We start from the raw sequence: 10,000 nt of genomic DNA on the forward strand, positions 1-10,000 counted from the left end.
CCCTACTTTATTCATTTTGATAGTATTCAACAAATAAATCTATCCAACTAATATTGTTATTTGATTTATGCCTGAAGTGTTTTGAGTCCATGATATTTTCACTTCTTTGGGTGATCAGGGTGAGAGATGGATGGAGTTAGCATGGGGGACCACAAGGTTTTTTATCGTATCGAAAGGGGCCACAGAACAAAAAAAGGTTGAGAAACACTGGTCTACGTCATTCAGTTGTTCTAGTAGGTTTCTTTTGTTGGTTGTTTTGTGTGTAATGAAGAGGATGTCGTCAATATAACGGTACCACTTGGAGTTGTCTAGGATGATATGTAGAAAATATTCCCTTTCCAATGTTTCCATGTAGAGCGATGATGTCACCCCACACAATGGAGACCCCATTGAAAGAACTTCATGCTGTTTATATCCTTGATTGTTACAATATACTATCCAAATTGTATGCATTTCTTATGCACACACACACACACACACACACATATATATATATATATATATATATATATATATATATATACATGTATGTATGTATGTATGTATGTATTTCTATATATATGAATATATTAGTATAAATGGGCAGTAAGTTTTCTTGTAGACATGTTCGATTGAAGACCAGAGCTAATTCAATATCCACTATCTTCTTAGTGATTTTCTCAATTTTCCGGATAGTTTGTTTGTATCTTGGAGGGAGGTCAAACACAAGGCTTCCGAGATCCATGGTGTTATTATAACGAAAAACATTACACAAAATTTAAAATACGAGCTTTCGGTTGAATCATACAACCATCTTCACCTAAGAATAAATGTACAAAGCAGGAGTTTAGATAAGAATAAATGAAGGAACTTGGAGAGTTAGGTCGTAGCTAGGCGTCAGGTACTGGACGGAGGTGAGGTCTTCGCTTCAGCGGGATGTAGCTGGACATCAGATCACTGTAGCCGGACGTTTGGTCTTTGTTGGCACGTAGCCTTGTTGTGTAGTTGTAAAATACTAACTGTGTCTGTCTGTATATTGATTATAGGGGTCATTGTGTAATGTAGACTCTTTCCAAGATGTGTAGTTTCTTATTGTTGTTGCATTGTTTAAGTATTTTTGTATTGTAAACTAAGTCTTATCTGTTTGGAGATTTGTTGTGTGTTTGTATCATCTGTTTGCGTATACTTCCTTCACGGGCGTGCATTGTGAGTCTCCTGCTCACAGAGGTAGTGGTAACACCAATATAAGAAGCATTTGGGAGAAGTTTGCAACTTTCTTCGGGGCAAGTGAATTGGTACACCACATTAGTCTATTTGAGGAGAGTTATTTTTAGTCATATTATTTTTCATAAGGTTAGAGATTTTTGTGTTTTTGTAGTATACTGAATGATGAGGGTCAATTTATCGTGTAGATTGGTGCATGTGACGTTAGGTGCAAGGATGTCTTTGAGAACACGTTCGTCTGTTTTATATGCTGGTGTCATTTGGTTTTTGTAATAAACTGTGTGTGTGGAATGTGTTGTTTCCGTGTTGTGTTGTGTTGCGGGTGGTGAAAAGTCTCGTCTCTTTGTCAATGAGAAAGTTGGGAAAACCGTTGTTAATGAGAATTTGTTTAACGCGCGTTATTTTTCCTAGCCTGCACAACTGAAGCGCCCTTTAGAAGCCCATCAGGCCAGTTATATCTACAAGTGGAAGGAGTCGCCATGGGTTCACCTTTAGGGTGCACTTTACTGAATTCTACATGTGCAATCTAGAAAATAAAGTCTTACAAGACCCCGTCTTAAGACCCTTTTCCTACTATAGATACGTTGACGACATTTTTACTGAAGTTAGGAGTAAGTCCCACCTGCAAGATCTACAGCTAGCCATGGAAACAGCCTCTGTACTACACTTCACATATAAACTCAATATACACAACAAAATTCCCTTCCTTGACGTGTGTGTGTGTGTGTGTGTGTGTGTGTGTGTGTGTGTGTGTGTGTGTGTGTGTGTGTGTGTGTGTGTGTGTGTGTGTGTGTGTGTGTGTGTGTGTGTGTGTGTGTGTGTGTGTGTGTGTGTGTGTGTGTGTGTGTGTGTGTGTGTGTGTGTGTGTGTGTGTGTGTGTGTGTGTGTGTGTGTGTGTGTCATATATTCCTCACTTTTCATATACACCTTTTTCAAACATTACTATCTTCCTTCCTCTCTCCTTTCCTCCCCTTTCATTTTCTCTTCCCTCTCCTTCCCTTTCTCTCATTTTCTCTTTCCTCACTCCTTCTCTACCTTCCTCCTTTTTCATTCATATTTTTCTCCTTCCCTTCTTTCCTCCTTCATTCCCATTTCCTTTAACCTCCCATTTTTCTGTCTCCTCTTCCCTCCCCATTTCATCCTTCTTCATTCTTCCTCTACCCTTTTCCTTCTTCTCTTGCCCATTTTCCTCTTCTCCACTCCCTCTTCCCTTCCCTTTCCTTCCTTCTCACCAGCCTTCCTTTTTCCTCCCCGCTTGACCTTCCTTCCTTTCTGTCTTCCTTCACCCACCTTCATCCGGCCTACATCCTTCTCCTTCCTCCTCCTTCCCCCTTGTTCCTCATCCTTCCTCCGCCTTCCTCCTCTTTCCTTCTCCTCCCTCCCTTTTCACATAAGACAAAGGTAACGAATCCGACCACACGAAAGCGTCTCCTGGCGTGAGCTCCTCGTCATCTCATTTCACCCAAAGAATACTATCCTCCCCTCCCACCACCTCCTCTTCCCTCTTCTTTGCATCATCCTGACATCTCCCCATTCCTCCTACTCCCTAATTTCTCCTCATGCCTCATCCCCCTCCCCCTCCCCCCTCCCCCTTCCCCCTCCCCCCTCCCCCTTTCCCCCCGCGTCACCTTTTCCCCCGCCCCCTAAAACCTCTATCTGCCCCTAAGCCTGGATTCAGGGCCGCTTCTAAAACGCTTATATTATCCTACCTACCCAATTTACACTTTCAATGTGATCTTTTGCCCTCCCTCCCTCCCTCCCTCCCTCCCTCCCTCTCTAACTCTCCCGCTTTTCCTTCTCATCCTCCTTATCCTCCTCTGTTATCTTTTTCAACCTCTCTTCCCCATCTACATCTTCTCTAAGTTCCTACTAAGTTCAGTCCTCTATTGTTTTCTTTCTTCTTCCCTCCTCTCATTTATCTTCCCCTCCACATTTCCCCTTTCTCCTTTGCCCTCCTCTAGTTTCATTTATTCTCCCCTGTCTTCTCTTATTATCTTCTCTCTTTCCCTCTCTTATCTCTTTCTTTCTCCTCTCCTTTCTTCTCGTTTCCCATTCTCTTCTTTCACCTGCACTTCTATCCCCTCTCCTCTCCTCCACTCTCTTCAACTCTTCTCTCTTCCCCTTCTCCTCTTTTTCTGCTCTTCTTCTCTCTTCACTTTTCTTCCTTTCTCTTCTCTTCTACTTCCCTCTTCTTTCCTCTTTTCTCTTCTCTCCTAGCCTCTCTTTCTCTCTTCTGCACTCCTCTTCCTTCTCTTTCAAATTCATCCTCTCCCGTTATTTTCATTTGGCCCGTCTCCTTTCCCTTCACATTTTTACCTTTTTTCTTCTTTCCTGTTTCCATCATCCACCTACCCTTCTTTTCCCTCTCTTCCCCTTCACTCTTCTATCTATCATCCCCTCCTTAACCCATTCAACTCCGATGACAAGATGTCTTGTCATTTGGTCAAATAAAACAAAAAATCATAAAACACCAAAATGTTTGATCAAACACCAGAAAAATATGACGTCAGTCCTCGCTTCGCTGCGAGCGAAGCGAGGACTGACGTCATATTTTTCTGGTGTTTGATCAAACATTTTGGTGTTTTATGATTTTTTGTTTTATTTGACCAAATGACAAGACATCTTGTCATCGGAGTTGAATGGGTTAAACTCTCATCCTCTTCTTATCTACTCCTCCACATAACTCCAACTAACTCCTTCCTTCCTTTTCTTTTCCTCCTTTTACACAAAAACCTCCCCAATTTTTTCCTTTGTTTCTTCTCTTTCATCACCTTTACTTTCTTGTGTCGCCGTTTTTGTCTTGCCTTCCCTTCTTGCCGGTGCTTTCTTTCCTCTCTTCCCTCGCATACATCTCTCTCCTCTCCCTCTCTACGCTCTCCTTGTCTTATAATATCTTTCCCTTTTGTTGGTTTTTTCCTCTCCGCTCCCATCTCACCCCCCCTACCCCCTCCTCCTCCTTCCTTTCCATCTCTCCTTTGCCTACTTCCCTTCCTCTCATTTTCTCCTTCTCTCTTTCTCTTATATCTGTTAGTCCCCGTTTCTCTCGGTCCCCTCTCTCCCACTCTCTTTCTCTTTTTCTTGTCCTTTTCTTCCCCTTCCTCTTCTTTCTCTTTTTTTTTTCTTCTCTATCTTTCCTTTTCCTTCTCTTACCTTCCCTTCTCTTCTCTTCCCTTTCCTTTTTTCTTCTCTTCCCTTTTCTTTTTTTCTCATCCTTTTCCTTCTTTTTCCTTTCTTTCCCTCCTTTTCACCCCCATTTTTGCATTTTCTTTCCTTTCGTTACTTTCCATGTTTCCCTTTTTCCCTTTCCTTCCTTTTCCTTTCAACTTCTCCCTTTATCTACCCTTCCATTTCCCTTCTTTCCCTTATTTCCTCTCCTTTTCCTTCTTTTCCCTTCCCTGCCCTTCTATTCTCTACTCCTCCCTTTCACTTCATTTACCTTTCGACTTCTTTCCCCTTGTCCACCTTTCCCCTCCTCCTCTTCCTCCTTCTCCTCTTCCTCCTCCTCCTCCTCCTCCTTCGCTAGTCTTCTGAATCCCCGCAGCCTTTAAAATTCATACATTCCTCAGCGCGCCCCAACGTTCCCATTGCCCTTCCTCTTCCACCTCCTCTTCCTCCTCCTCTTCCTCTTCCTTCTCCTCCTTTTCCTTCTCCTCTTTCATTACCTTCCCCATTTTCTCTTCACTCTCATCTTCACCTTCACCATCATTCTTACCCTTCATTCCTCCTTCTCCTCCTCTTCCTCCTCCTTCTCCTCCTCCTCATTCTCATTCTCCTCTTCCTCCTTTGTTTCCTTCTCTTCCACTTCCTTCTCTTACTTCTCCTATCCCAAGTAAGGTACTAACTGGATAAATTACATGCTGCCATGGACTTAAGTGACGCCCTTTCAGACCAGAGTCACGCAGCACCAAGTTATGAGTGGAGACAAGTGTCCTCTCGAAGAAGATTCCTGGTCACGATTTACTTCTGCTGTTACCCGCCTTGAATCTCTCCTTGGCCACTTCTTGGGTGTCATATTGTCCTTAAGGATAGAAGCGCTGGTTGATATTAACGAATTATTTTGCTCCTCCTCCTCCTCCTCCTCCTCTTCTTCTTCCTTTTTCTCCTAGCCTCTTATCCCTCCTCCTCTTCCTACTACTCTTCCTCTCCTTTTCCTGTTTTCCTTTCTCCTTCTGCTCTTATCCTCCTTCTTTCTTTTTTATATTCTGTTATTTGCGTTTTCTTCTTCCTCTCCCTCCTCCTTTGCTTCATTGTCTTTCTCATCATTCTCAGCCATCTATTTCTACTCTTCCTCCTTCTCTTTCTTCTTTTCTTTTTTCTGTCCATCTTTTTCCTTTTTTTTCTATTGCCCTTCTCTGTCTCTCTCTCTCTCTCTCTCTCTCTCTCTCTCTCTCTCTATATATATATATATATATATATATATATATATATATATATATATCGATATTAATACATATATATGTATATATATATATATTACAAAGGATTACAAAGGCGGAGCATGCCGACAGGAGACCTTTTGGTCCATATCTAGGTCGGGTGCGAAAAAAACATCATAATAATGATAAATAAATAAACAAATGAATAAAAACTATAATAATGTAAATAATAAGATACATAAATAAATGCACAGGTATAGTTAAATAATAAACAAACAGGTAAATAGTAAATAATAATAAACCGACAGATAAATAATAATAAATGAGAATAAAGCAAATAATAATAAAACAAATGATATTACAGCATCTTGCTTAGGTGTTTATCTAAAAGCATTTCCTAGTTGCAGGATACAAAAATTAAGAGTATAAGAATGGAAGAGACAGCAAGAGAATATAAGGCCTACACTTGGCAGTTCCATGTCCCATTAGCCCCTTTCATCCTTATCCATAGTTATCTAATCTTTCCTTAAAACAACTAATTGTCTAAGCATTATTACTTAACGTTATCCGATCTCTTTTTTTCCTATCATAACTGGCATTAGATTAATTTATAAGTTCAGCTTAATCACCATCTAGATCAATAGTTCTTAAAAAATTTCAGTCCAAATTACCCAAAGTTCAACTTCTTGTCAATCTGATACCCCCTCTCCATGTAGCCTAATGCTACCGAATTTTAATTTTCAATTCACTTTAAGAAAGAGAAAACAGGACGTCTATAAACGAACATCTGAATTCTTGTGATTCTTCTTATTCTATTTTCTGTAAATAAACGAGTAAAGTCAAATTCTTACGCAAAATGACTAATATAATATTCCAAGTTGTCTTTTTAGATACTGAGGCACTACTCTCTGATTATTTGATCTTGAGGCTTCCAACAGTCGACGCATTTTCTGTATCGAAAACAGTTTCTCTATTTCAAACTGATGAATCCTTTTCATTTACCTTCGATTTATACATAATTATGTCAATACTAAAATTACAATTACCTAGTATTTCACAAATAATAATAATCTCGCCTACCTACTTATTACCGGTATGCTGCTTCTAGCATATATATGTATATGTATATGTATATGTATATGTATATGTATATGTATATGTATATGTATATGTACAGTATATGTATATGTATATGTATATGAATATGTATATGTATATGTATATGTATATATATATATATATGTATATGTATATGTATATGTATATGTATATGTATATGTATATGTATACGTATATGTATATGTATATGTATGTGTATATGTATATGTATATATGTATATATGTATATATATATATATACATATATAAACATATATATATATATATATATATATTATATATATATTGGACTGGCTGGTGAGGTTATTTAATGTTTGTTTAAGAGAGGGTAGAGCGCCAAAGGACTGGAGGAGTGCCTGTATAGTTCCACTTTACAAGTGAACAAGTGTGAGTGTAGTAGCTTCAGAGGGATCAGCTTGTTAAATGTAGTTGGGAAGGCTTATGGGAGGGTCTTGATTAAGAGGAATAGGAGAGGAGCAGAAGGAGTAATTGGTGAGGAATAGTGTGGCTTTAGGACAGGTAGGGGTTGCATAGATCAGATTTTTGTGGTAAGACAGATATGTGAAAAAGCCTTAGGAAAAGGTAAGGATGTATTTTGGGCTTTTGTGAATCTGGAAAAGGCTTATGACAGGGTAGACAGGAAGGCACTGTGGGAAGTATTGCAGATATATGGGATTGGAGGAAAACTGTTAAGAGCAGTCAAGAGTTTTTACGAGAGTAGTAGAGCATGTGTTAGGATTAGAAATGAAGAGTAAATGTATATGTATATGTATATGTATATGTATATGTATATGTATATGTATATGTATATGTATATGTATATGTATATGTATATGTATATGTATACGTATATGTATATGTATATGTATGTGTATATGTATATGTATATGTATATGTATATGTATATGTATATGTATATGTATATGTATATATATATGTATATGTATATATATATGTATATATATGTATATATATATATATATATGTATATATATATGTATATATATATGTATATATATATATATATATATGGTGGACTGGCTGGTGAGGTTATTTAATGTTTGTTTAAGAGAGGGTAGAGCGCCAAAGGACTGGAGGAGTGCCTGTATAGTTCCACTTTACAAGTGAACAAGTGTGAGTGTAGTAGCTTCAGAGGGATCAGCTTGTTAAGTGTAGTTGGGAAGGCTTATGGGACGGTCTTGATTGAGAGGAATAGGAGAGGAGCAGAAGGAGTAATTGGTGAGGAATAGTGTGGCTTTAGGACAGGTAGGGGTTGCGTAGATCAGATTTTTGTGGTAAGACAGATATGCGAAGAAGCCTTAGGAAAAGGTAAGGGTGTATTTTGGGCTTTTGTGAATCTGGAAAAGGCTTATGACAGGGTAGACAGGAAGGCACTGTGGGAAGTATTGCAGATATATGGGATAGGAGGAAAACTGTTAAGAGTAGTCAAGAGTTTTTACGAGAGTAGTAGAGCATGTGTTAGGATTAGAAATGAAGAGAGTGAGTGGTTTGAGGTTAAGGTGGGACTTCGCCAGGTATGTGCTATGTCGCCCTGGCTGTTCAATTTATACATGGATGGGGTGGTGCGACAGGTAAATGCAAGTGTAGTTGTTCAGGGATTAGAGATGGTTAAAGAAAATGGAGAAAAATGGGAGATAAGTCTTTTTTTTATGACTCTGCACTTGTAGCAGGATCAGAGAAGGGATTGGGGAAGTTAATGACCGAGTTTGGGAATGTGTGCGAAAGAAAGAAGTTGAAGATAAATGTGAGTAAATGTAAGGTGATGAGATGTACAAGGGAAGAAAGTGGCAGCAGACAGGAAGTTAATATTAAGGGAGAGAGGCTGGAGGAAGTGGATAGTTTTAGATACTTGGGTGTGAATGTAATGGGAAATGGAGGAGTAGAGGTGGAGGTAGAATGTAGATTGAGAGAAGCGAGTAAATGCATTGGGGGATTAAAAAGTGTAATGAGAAATAGACATTTGGGAATGGATGCTAAGAGGAGATTGTATGAAGGAGTGATTGTGCCGACAGCACTGAATGGGGCAAAACATGGACCATAAGAGAGGAAGAGAGAAGGAGTTTGAATGTGTTTGAGATGAGGTGCCTGAGAAGAATGATAGGGGTTACTAGGCTGAATAAAGTGAGAAATGAGGAGGTGAGGAGGAGAACGGGGGTAGAAAGGGAGTTGGGAGAGAGGGATGATTTGGACACATGGAAAGAATTAGTGAAGAAAGACTAGTAAAAGAGTTGTGGAAGGCAAAGGTGGAAGGGGTAAACATGAAAGGTTGACCTAGGATGAGATAGATGAATGGGGTAAAAGGGACACTGGAAACAAGGGGAATGTCTGTTGAGGAAGGACGTGATAGAACAAAAGATAGGGGTGCATGGAGAAGGGTTGTTTATGCTATGATGCATGAGGGGGAATGGGTGGGGGATAGGGGTGAGGGAGTATGTATCAGAAATAAATTGACGCAGTCCAAAGAGATTTCTCTTCGTCTTCTCCTTTTCTGCATATGGAGACGGAGAGGGGGGTCTCGCCGATTTAATGAAGCGGCCTTGCTGTAGATGTGCTGTGTCTTGCGACACTGCTTCTGACCCAGGGCAGTGGATAAGATACAGGGATGATCCGTCATCCAGGAGGTGCCAAGATAAGAGGGAGAGAAAAGGGTAGAGGTGAGTGGAGTAAGTTATGAATGGAAAGGGTGGGAGTGGTTTTTATGGTTTTTGTTCTACCTCCATTATAAGGGGACAAAAGTCTTTGGTACATGTATGTATGTATATATCTATATATACCGGGTATATGTATATATATATATATATATATATATATATATATATATATATATATATATACATATATATATATTTATGTATATATATATATATATATATATATATATATATATATATATATATATGTATATATATATATATATATATATATGTCCGTCTCTATCCATCTGTTTTCTTCCGTGCATCTTCCTCCCATCCTTATCCCAGGCTGTACCTCCTGTTCTTGTTCCTGTTCTTGTTTCTGTTCCCTATCTTCCTCTCTGTCCCTCTTTTTTTCTTTTCCTTGTCCCTACTCTTGTTCGTCCCTATCTGCACCTGTTCCTATCCTTGTCGTTGTCCCTGTCCCTCTGCCATTGTACTTTTGTCTCTTCTTGACCCTGTCCCTCTATGAGCAACATAACTCTCCTCTCCTCTCCCTACCATATCCCCGCCTTTTCCTCTTCCCTTTCTCCTTTCCCCTTCTCCTCTTCCCCTTCTCCTCTTCTCCTTCCCCCATTTCCTTTCCTG

This window comes from Oratosquilla oratoria, chromosome 39 (assembly GCF_046742065.1).
Source record: "Oratosquilla oratoria isolate Oo_2021 chromosome 39, ASM4674206v1, whole genome shotgun sequence".
Taxonomy (NCBI): domain Eukaryota; kingdom Metazoa; phylum Arthropoda; class Malacostraca; order Stomatopoda; family Squillidae; genus Oratosquilla; species Oratosquilla oratoria.